General features: G+C 46.3%; 1 protein-coding gene and 1 long non-coding RNA gene across 22 annotated transcripts in view; one reads left to right on the top strand and one right to left on the bottom strand.

Moving 5' to 3' along the window:
* Window positions 1-11,351, top strand: part of ADCY4 (adenylate cyclase 4) — a 1,677,325-nt gene that overhangs the window by 1,253,711 nt on the left and 412,263 nt on the right. The window lies entirely within an intron of this gene.
* LOC138521180 (uncharacterized) overlaps window positions 1-11,351 on the bottom strand; it is a 184,862-nt gene that overhangs the window by 4,410 nt on the left and 169,101 nt on the right. The window contains exon 2 of the long non-coding RNA XR_011282961.1: window positions 4,146-4,365. This is a non-coding gene — a long non-coding RNA (uncharacterized lncRNA). The remainder of the gene's footprint in view (window positions 1-4,145; window positions 4,366-11,351) is intronic.

Genomic DNA, 11,351 nt, shown 5'->3' with positions numbered 1-11,351 from the left:
TGTCATAATTTGGAGTACCCAGAACCGGTGCAGAGCATAACACGGTTTTGAGAAGCTCAAATGATCGTTGATGTTCCGATTTCAATGGCAGCGGCAAAGAAATGCCCTTCTTCTTCAAAGCCAACATTGGTTTTATCACTAGTGAAAAGTTTGGGATCCACAACCTACAGTAAGAAGCCATACCTATTAAGGCCCTGACTTCCTTCTGTGTATTTGGAACAGACATGCCAGAAATGTGTTTTATTCTTTCAGGTGTCAATCTTCTCCCCTCCTTTGACAGCAGGTAGCCTAAATAGGCGACCTCCTGACAACAATATTGAAATTTTTTGAGCAAAGCCTTATGACCATTTTTAGCTAGATGAACAAGCAACAGTACAGTGCCTTCTTTACAAGCACTTTCAGAATCTGCAGCCAAAAGCAAATCATCAACATACTGAAGCAGTGTACAAGTAGGTGGCAATTCAAGGGTATCAAGCTGCTCTTTCAAAGCTCTACTATAAATGCTTGGACTTTCAGTATACCCTTGAGGTGCACAAGTAAATGTGAATGAACGTCCCCCCAAGGTGAACGCAAACAAATATCTACTCTCCTTGTGTATAGGAATACTAAAGAAAGCATTCTTTAGGTCCACAACACTAAAATACGTAACTGTAGCAGGGATCATTGTTAGTATCGTTGTTACATCAGGCACAATTGGAAATTGTGGGGCGACAACTTTGTTAATAGCACGAAGATCGATTATAAAACGGTATGGGATTGCATTGTCACCTTTCTTGTATACAGGCAAAATCGGGCTGTTAAATGAACTACCTGCAATCTCTTCAATCACCCCTCGATGCACAAAATCGGAGACAATGCACTTCAAAGCACGCTCGCCCTCAACCGATATTTTATATTGCAGAATGTGTGGTAATTTAACTCCATGCTTCAAAACTATTTTAACAGGCTCAATCTGTAGCACCCCGACATCATTGTCGTCAACCGCCCATAAACATTCCGGAACAACACTAAACTCAGGAGGCAATGGTTGAGTCAAAAACTGAGAATTGGGAAGTTGCTGTGGTGAAACAGTCAGTCGCACTCCGTCAGAGGAACAATGAATTACTGCATTCAGTTTCTTCAACAAATTTAACCCCAGCAAATTCTCTCCACAGTTTGAAGTCAGAAGGAAGGGACAATGGTCCGTAAAGGGACCCAAAGAAACGGACACCGGCGAAGAAACCGGACAAACAATTGGTATACCAGAATACCCTCCAGAAACATTTGTTTGCCCTGACAGTGGAATGTTTGGAACCCGGGAATGATCAATGGAGCACTTCTGTGCTCCAGTGTCTATCAAAAACTGATGTTTCCTGTTCCCCACTAACAATTCAACGTAGGGACCTTTCTGATTAACGGGAATAGGTGAAGTTTCCAAACCCTGCTTCGGGCAGTCCTAACAAAACAAAATGTCATCGGAAGGAAGCTCTTCAGAAAGGTAGGCCGCAGAAGGGTGATCAAATATGTTTCTCGTGTCCACACTCGAAGTCTGATTTTCCTGTGTAAAAGGTTGCTGAGGATCTTGTGAAAACTGACCTCTATCAGGGCCCCCCATTCCGGGGCGACCTCTAGGTCGTCTACTCATACTCCCAAATGCATTGTTTGATCTTTGGCGAAGGACGGGGCACTGTGCTCGCCAATGACCTTCCTGGCGGCAATAGGCACATTGATTAACATTCACAGAACCCAAAGGAGCGTTTCCTTTTGGCACATACTGACCTCTGGTCTGTGACGTACCTCCTCTGGGATTTCTAACTGTTGTAACAATACTTTAGTCTTCAAATCTCCTTTCCTCTTCTCTATTTTCTCTTTTTCATTATTCACACGGTTCTCATAATACTGAGCCATGTGCAAAACTTCAAATTGGGATTTTGCCTGCCAAGCGTTCTCAGAGGACATAATCTGTGACTGGATGTCGGGCAACAACCCACGTACAAATTTGTCCACAAACAACCTTTTCCCAGACTCTGTGCCCAAGTCCTGTCCACTGAAATCAGAGAATACCTGTTCGAATCTATTAAAGAACTCGGTGGCACCTTCAGTTTTTCCTTGAACACAGGCCGTAAGCTTGTCCCAAATAATTCTTTTCTCAGGAATTATGGTTTTCAATTTTGCGACAATTCTATCAGGCAAAGTAAGTATTACCTGAGGTGGTTTCTCACCAGCTGGTCTTTCCCCATCAAACCTAGTCATGTTAGCCCACGTATCTCCTAACCCTGGCACATCGTCTATTGTTCGAACCTGCTTCCATAAATCTACGGGCAGGAGTACAAGGAATAGCAAGTCAATGTCACTTAAGGTGAACACAGAGGACTGCAAAACGGACTCTATCTCTTTGTAAAACCCTGTTGGGTTTTTCCTGATATCAGGAATTGATTGTCTAATAGTGTTCATTTCCTGTCTTGAAAACGGGACGTGAACAAATTGCGATACATAGTGTGCAGGGATGTCCACAGCGGGTGCACCAGTCCCAGCGTTAGCGGGAATCTCAACCTTAGGGACAAATGTCGGAGGAACCTCTCTCATAGGCAACTGAGATGTAGGTAACTCTGACCGCTTACTAAGCAACAGAGCCAGGTCGAGCGCTAAGGCAGCTGAAGAAGTGTCGGGCAAAAAAGCCCTCTTACAAATACCCAATAATTCTATAGGACAACTAACCTTCTTCCTTACACATTCCTCTTGCAGGTACTGTACCATTACCTGAATCACCTTCTTCTGCATTTCTACTGTATACTGACTATACGTGTCATATACTTCATCTGGCGGTATCGATGAAACCGAGATCCATCGAATCGCATCTTTGGTACAAATTCGTACTTCCTCAGGTGCCGATCTACGACACGGAAGGAACCGTTTCTGCACATACATACTGTCGTCTTCATCATCCTCATCTCGTGATTTCTCAAATTCCCTCCTATACTCAAACAATCTCTCAACATGACCATGTACTTTCTCCTCTGTGTCCCTCGAAAGTGCTAAAGTATTTAGATCCCTCACCTCTTGTGGGAGATCCAAATTTTGTAATCTACCCCACATTACACATAAATGAGTCCCCAAACCTTCGATAAAAACATTTTTCTCGGGAAAATTGTCCATATTTGATAATGTGGAAAAAACGTTAACTTGATCACCTTTCTCCATACAGTGCTTAGCCCATGCAAATAATTCCTGTTTCTTGTCTGCAGAAACAGTATTTCGAGTGACAATCTTCGACCCGCACCCCGATCGACTTCAGTCAATACAGAACCACTCGGGAGCAGAGGTGCGGGCAAATTCACTGGGGGTGCAACAATCGGCGTAAGAGGAAGGGGTGGTGCGATAGGTGGAGGAACAACAACTAGAGGAATAGGAACAATAGGTTGCACAGGGGGAACAGGAATAAAAGCAGGAATAACAGCAGGAATGGGCAGAGCACCCTGGAGAGGATCATACGGAGGTGGCGCGGAGGCACCAGGCCTGCGTTCGTTTAACAATTTTTCAATAAATTCTTCGGAAAAATGGAAATCTTTAGAGGGATACATTTTCTGGATACCTATGGAGAAAGCCCTATCCATATTTTTGACAGACTCAGAATGTTTTTTCTTATTATATAACAACGCCTTTTCGGCATTTGTTTTATGACGGCGTGCATGTTTATCCCTACTTTCAAGCTGCTGCAACGCTTCTTTTTTCCAATTCTGCAAAACATCAAACGCTGCAGGTCTGGCCTTCTTTTTTTAGCAAGACCGATTCTAGCTATTCAATACGGGGGATCTCGAAACTACCATTGATTGGCCACTGAAATTCGGAGGCATGTCTGGTTTGTCTGTGCCAAATATCATTAAATACTATACTTCCAATGACATACTTACAGTACATAGCACATGCCGGTGACCCCTCCTGTGGTGCCGGGCGGCTAAATTCCAAAGATTGTCCCTAAAGCAGCTAGACAATTTCCCAGGCATTTCACAAAAAAATGGTGTTACCTGGTCAATAATTGTGTCTGCAGATACAATACGCCAAATTCAAATTGTCAGGGTTAAATTAAGAGCTGGGTCATGACTGCACCTGACCAAACCTAAGGAGGACCGTACGGTTTACCAAAGAACTTACATAACAAATTTTACCTTGTGTTTGGTGGTTTCGACAAATCTGCCCGCCTCAAAAATGGACCCTCGTCAAGATGCCGTGTCAGACCACACGACTATCGTCCAAGGATCGGATCATGCAGCGCTGCTGAGGTATCGCGTCTCGTTCGGTCGGGCCCGCAGTATCACACCGTCCAATAGTCTGCGTCAACCTTCAATGATCCGGCATCAATCTTGAGGGTCCCTATTCGGGCGCCAACTGTGGAAACAGAAAAATAATATGAGGCTGGGAAGCCCAAAAGAAACACACCAACACAGGTTACAAAGAACATACAAGTGCTTTATTTAAAAGCTACAACAGTTACCAAAGTCAATTGACAAACGGATAGCTATTCGGCTCTCAGAGTAACGTAACAAACTTCAACGAAGGTTCGATGCATTAGTGAGAGAGACTGTACATTGGAATACTTGGATCTTTTATACTATTTGTCCAGCCCTTGGCCAACCCCCTCACGGGTTGAACCATTCAAGGAGTCGGGCTTATGGGTTCCTTGCCAGGTCAATCCTATAATATATGCATTTTGATTAGTTTCGCTGATATAGTTGTACATTTACACATAGGTCAACAGTAGGACAAGGTCTCAGTTCGCGACCCCGACAAGTGGCCTGCAGGCATATTAATTATTCATGTGTACGGAGGTCACTACGGCCAGAATCTTACTCGGAATATCATTCGGCCTCCATTTTGATGTTCAGAGTGACTTCCATATAACAAGAGAACCTAAAATGGCGGCTTAATCCAAGATGGCGACTTACATTACTTTCTCTAAGGTCAAGACCTTGCCGTGGAGTTTGTTTGCATATGATGTTTTTAGACGACTTGGCGTAGGCCAATACACATACAGTTGTTACGATAGGAGGCATAATATTGTTTCAATTCCGACAAAGGGGGCCGGGACAGAAGGGCACGGCCCAGGCATCTGAACAGAGGAGGAGGCAGAAGGTGTAGTGGGCAAGGGGGCCTGTTTAGAGGAAGAGGAAGGCACAGTGAGCAAGTGAGCGTGGCCAGAGGGGGAGGTAAGATTGGAGAGGCGAGGGAGGAGCCTATCAAAGTGAAGTAAGATGGGCTGAGGACCCTGAACCATGATGGTTCAGTTGAAATAGACATTAATGATGACTCTGGAAATGATGAAGAGGTCAAGGAGGAGAGACCATTAATGGGAGGAGAGTCCATAGGAGAGAGAAGACCGACCATGTAGCGAGTCCATAGTTCAGGTGTGTTAACGAAGAAGAGGATGTCAGTGACAGTCTCTTTGGCGGAAGCCTTGACATAGGTGTTTGCAATAGGAAGGCCTGGGTTGGAGCTCAGGGTGTCCTTCTTAAGTTTCCCCTGGCCAGATTTAGTGATAGGAGAAAGATAGATGTTCGTGAAACAGTTGGAGAGGATAGGAGAGATAGATAGCGACATGGTAGACACTGCATCAATTGTGCACAGGCGTCTTCCGCTTCTTCACCTATCCTCCGATCTCACTTCCCAAGCCCAACTCCTCGCCTTTCTACATCATGTCCTATGCAACAACCTACGGGTGACGTCACCAAACTAATATTCAAGCCAATGAACAAACAATTGTGTGCACACAGTAAATGCCCATTTTCTCCCTCTCCCCAAAATACAACCCCAAACCCACAATCAACCCGCAATTGTCTTCCCATCCCTCCAATGGTGGAGTTTTCTCTTTTATCTCTTCTATTTTCTGCAACCGACACGTCTCCTGACAGTTGAAAGGCCTCTCTCTGGGGAGACTTATCCAGACAAATACCTTCCACCATCTAGGATGGCTTCAGCTAACCCTCACAGGGATCCGTCATCTATGGTCCGAAAACAACGTCCAGCACATAGGAATACCTCATATATACAAGTTGTCACAGTCCAAGCCTACTGAGTCCACAATCTTTGCTCCTCACCATAGCCCTTCACCGCGATGCTCGAACAACCACAAAAGTGACTTCTACCTCCGCTCAGGTCCCTGCCAACATGCAAAACAATTTCAATGCAAACAGTAATTGCAAGTTATACCTCTGTCTTCCCACCTACATGAAACCCACCCGCTCAATATGTTGCCTGTTATGTGGATCACACTTACGTTCTCTTGGGTCCATCGACGCTGTTCGGCCGCTGGCTCCCCGTTAACTGCTCGTCTTGCCCCTCCGGACTGTGTGGACACCTCGCTGACCAGGGACGGGATATATTTCTGAAGGTGGCTACCAACGGCCTTTCTCCGGTTGCGCTGACCGATTATCTCGCAATTCCCGCTAGGGTCCTGCAGCCTTCTGTGTCTGACGGTACACCACACCCGATCTCGGTGGGACCTCCATCTTGTTAGGGGTGGACCCCCAGATCCGTCTGAGCCACTGAAACGAGTCTATGGAAGGCCTAACTCCTTCCCTTAGTCCTATTCAAGAACACCAGGTCCACAAAAGAGGCAAGGAGTACTGCAGTTTATTGTAACAAACATGCCACAGGGATCGCATAGATGGAAGGGTATCCACAAAGCTCTCAACGGACGCTGGCTCGCAGGCCAGTTTTGTTAGCATCTGACGTCACGATTGCCGTCATCATCAGGAACCATCACAAAAACCTATCCTAACTCGGGATAGGCTATTGAGTAGTAGGTCCCATATGGAAACGGATAGAGGTGCTATGTTATTGGCCCGTGTAGTGTCAGGCGGTACTTTTAGCCATTGCCCAAAAATTGTTACTGCAGATTTGTTACAGTGAGCAAACCCTGTGATTGGATGGTGACCGCACTGTCCCCCCTGAGGGTCCGTGGCCATGATTGGATGAGCCAGGAGCTCACGAGCCTCGGACTAACTTTGTTCCCAGCCGCAGAACACTTGTGAAAGTGCCTTGTGTAATTATGTATCAGTGAGATGCAACTATGTGTCAGCATCATAGCGATGTGTAACCCATAGCCATAATGAGTGCGCTCTGGTTCCCAACGCAGTATGGTAATGTGACTGTAGCAATATTATTGCAGCTATTGTCTGGACAGAGGGGCAGGTTGGTCGTCTCAGGCTGTAATCTTGGCAGCCCCTCAACTCAGCCTGGTCACGTGCATGGAGACCGTAGTTGTGAGCCCAGGAGCTCTGAATTATTCTGTTTTTTGTTGGAGGGCTTTTTTCTACTTCAGCCGGTGTTACTTAAGTTCAGAGTGAAGAAAGTCAGTTGCAACATTGTGACCTTGGTGGTGGCTTAGCTGCTGCCACGGTAGTCCTGCTAAGCCTGATTCTGTGATGCTTGGGGTCCCGTTTCTCGGCCGATCACGGCCTGCTAGATTTATTGAGCCTTGGTCTGGCTTCTTCTATACACTCTTTCTAAATAGTCCATATGTTAGCGTATCATGGCTGTCAGGTCTCTTGGGTGCTCCTGCCATACCATGCGGTTATTTGCATATAAGCATCTGCAAGCATGTACACAAACTCTTCTTGCTTCTTGCGTTACTGTGGTGCTGTAGCAAGCATAATGGCAAAAATAATAAATGTGCAGACAGTATGTATAAGTCACTGTCCTCTAACTATAGAGCTGTATACCTGTGTTCTTCATGTATTTGAGTATGCATTAGTGTCCAGGGTGTGCTGATAGCACGTGTGCTTCATGTCTAACGTAGCTAAGTCATCATAGCGTCTCTAACGACGATTGGCTTGGTGTCTTGTTGTTTGGTTCAGGCGAGTCTGTCCATGTAACTGTCTCCATCTCCGTCTTGTGTCTTTGTTTACTCTAGGCAGAATTTGCACTACTGCTTGGTTATAAGTTCTGTCGGGAGGGTATCTCTCATGGTAATTGTCCATCGTGGGAGCAGTGGGGATGGGTGCGAGTTCGTATGAGCGACGGCCATATTGTTGCAGATTCTTCTTCCAGTTGAAGGGTTTTTCTGGGACGGAGGGCATGTTCTGGTTCCCCCTCTTCAGTGGTATTGTCATTTGTTGCCAGTCCAGAAAATGTGGGGCAGAGTTAGCAGCAGGCAACTTACTGGGTCCACTTTAAACATGTAAGCTCATGCAGGGTAACAGCCTTCAGGTCCCACCATCACCATGGCCACTTTTAGAACAGTAGCCCATGCAGTGATACAGCATCTGATGTGCATCAATGCAGAGCCCACTTTAAACACTCCAGGCATGCAGGAGACCACTTTGTAGCTGCATCACTGTTGAAAGGGTGACATCTCATGTAGGCATACTCCGGGGACTATGGCCGCATGAGCTTGTGTATCGCGGGTTCTCGTCAGGGGATCTCATGGTCGTCGGGTGGGGTCTGACATGGGAAGAACTGAACATGGCCAGCCTGGCCTGCTCCTGACACACGCTGCAGCAGGAGGTACTGTGAGGATAGGCAAGGTCATTGCTATGTTGGGGCTCCAGGGCTGCCGGATCCCATAGTGTTATAGGTGCTGGGGAAAGGCCCAGCCAACTGACCTGCTTCTGGCTCGTGACTGCAAGGATCGGCAGGGTCATTGATGGGGCTCCGGGGTGGCCAGGCCCCATGACATTAAAAGTACTGGGGAAAGACCCAGCAGCACAAGTTGCTCCTGGCCCATTGGCGCAAGGATTGGCAGGGTCACTGTTGGGGCTTTATAGAAGTCACTGCGGCGGTGGTCCTTGCTGTGCCATTCTTCTCCACCATGCAGGAGTTTGCCATACATTAATGTGGTGGGGGTCCTTACCGCGCCACTCCTTTCTCTTCCAGGCAGGAGCTGCAAAGAAGGCAATGCAGGAGTGTAATCTACAGCAATTCAGTGGCGGTCTTTGCCGCGCCACTCCTCTCTCCCCTGGTGCAAGCGTGATCTCTCCGCTTTTCCACCCCCTTCCTGCTCGCAATGGGGACTCCAGCGTGGGTGCCTGTGATATGATATGGCATTTATAACGTGCCTAAACACAAGTGTTTCAAGGCGCGAAGAGGCAAGGCAGGGGAAACAGAGACAGCAATCCTACTAGGCCAGGTGACATTGAGATTGTGCAAATGCAGGGGAGGGGGGGACAGGAAAAGTGCAGGGTGAAAGGGGAGGGGGAAGTGCAGTACATCGGATAACAGTAAAATAAATAAAAACAATAAATAATAAATAAAAGTGCAGCCAGCTGGTGGCAAGTGCAAAGGTAAGTGCAGACATCATGTGTCAAGTGCTAGTAAGGGATGTAGGGATACAGAAACAGACCAAGAGTGCAAGGGTTGCCAGGGAGGCAGTGCAGGTGTGCAACTGGCGGGAGGGGACCTGTGCCCAACATCAGAGGGTGGCCAGGTAACCATTGCAGTTTCAGATTCAGCCAGGAGATCAGCAGGGGAGAGGAGGAGAGAAAGAAGAAGCAAAGAGGAAGGTCTTGAGGCGCTTCCAGAACCGGAGATGGTTCTCCTCAAGTTTCAGAGGCAGGGAGGCTGTTCCAAAGGGAGGCCCCAGCAGAGCAAAGATCTACCACCAACTCTCTGTTTGGAGAAGCAACTAGCCCTGAGGGAGTTGGAGGCGGATGAGCAAAGAGCTTGAGAAGGAAGGCACCATGGGACCTTGCTAGAGCCTCCGGCGGTCTCCAGGAAGGTCCAGGCCCTGCAGGGACTGGCACACGATAAACCATGAGCCTCCCTACTGATCATGTCCAACCAGACCGAAACACGTGTCTGGGGATGCTGTTGGTACTCTTGTTCAGAGGAGAATTGCCTAGCATTTCGGTGCTGGACTGCCCCAGGGCAGGACAAAGACTGATATGTTTAGGATATTTCTTCTCTGTGAAAGATAGTGAGCTAAAGACTCTGGGTAAGTCCCTCGTAACCAGGACTAATGTCTGGCAGAGGGACTCCCAGGACCCCGCTTGTCAATTTCCTCCTTAAATCAGCCTTATCACCTTTCCTGGTCCTTCTTCAGTTGCTTTGGAAATCAATACAGAGGTAAATAAGTGTCAACTTGCTCAATGGGGATCCCCTTGATCTACACACACAATCATCAGCTTTTTTTTCCTTTTTGCTGAGCAAAAGACCATACTTTTCGTCTTCCTATAATCATTTCTAAACTGAGATCTTTTCAGGTCTCATGGAAAGTTTTTAATTGACTCTTTGCACCCATGGGAGTCAGGGGAGTGTGTCAGTGGTTTGTTTGTTTGTTTGTTTATTGTACATTTGTTAGGTGCTTATGCAAGAAGTAAATTGTGGTTCATAGTGTAAATCTTTCATTTCCCCACTTAGTTTCATGATCAAGTCTTTTAATGTACCTGGTCATCGGGTGATTTCGGTACATTTGTAGATGTCTGTGTCCTGAGCCAGAAATTGCACTTGTGCCATCATTCACTATGTCGTCAGGGGAGAGTTTGTTGGCTTCAATGGATGCTTTGGGACCATCAGCACTGTGATGCCTTTTTGCTATTCCCCACCTCCCAAGCGGTCATTCTCAGGATATGTTTTATGTTCTCCTTTGCTTTTGCTACTGAATTCACAGTTCGCAATGCACTAAATCTGTCTGATCGAGATTATAGATTCTATATCTTTCACAGGATCCTGAACTTCCCTGGGATTCACTGCCCCAATCACCTCCAGTTCTCCACCAACCGCTGATTCTACCTGGTGCAGAGCAACTGGGATAATATATTTTTACCAAGCTCGTGTTCTGCTGTCCTTAGTATTTCGAATTTGTCAAAGGAGTCCTCAAGGGTCTTCTTCCCTTTACTGCCACCCATGGGCGCAATCGGGTCGAGATATTTCCTCTTTTAGATTTAGGGGGTACTGTAATGCAAGGTTCAGCTGCTGATGATATACTTACACAGTTTGAGGCACAAGTCTTTCCCCTTGGATCTCATTGAGGGTTCATTTCTAGCGGCTCTTTTAATGTGGAATTTAAGTATGCAATTTTGTTAATCATGACTTTAGCTTCCCTTACTGGTTTCATAAGATCTTTTGTTTTGTTCTTGGCGCTATTGCCTGGTGAAAAACTACCATTTGCTTTTCTCTTAGCCATACTTGTGATTTCAGGGAAGACTATGCATGTGTGATTACTAAATAACTATGCACTAGGGTGTAAGAGTACAAAAATGCAAGGTTGAAAAAATTGCAATGTTATAATTTGCAAAGTGTAAGGGGGAGTGTGTCAGTCAAGAAATGTCACCTGGCAGGTTGTGGTGTGTTATTATTAATATTACCATTAATAGAATAGTACAGTTACCAATTGAAAGTGGGAAGGGGCAATATCTAGCAAAACAGATTAAAACCTA

This window comes from Ambystoma mexicanum, chromosome 13 (genome assembly GCF_040938575.1).
Source record: "Ambystoma mexicanum isolate Mex_15411 chromosome 13, UKY_AmexF1_1, whole genome shotgun sequence".
Classification (NCBI taxonomy): domain Eukaryota; kingdom Metazoa; phylum Chordata; class Amphibia; order Caudata; family Ambystomatidae; genus Ambystoma; species Ambystoma mexicanum.
This window is presented reverse-complemented; position numbering and strand designations above follow the sequence as displayed.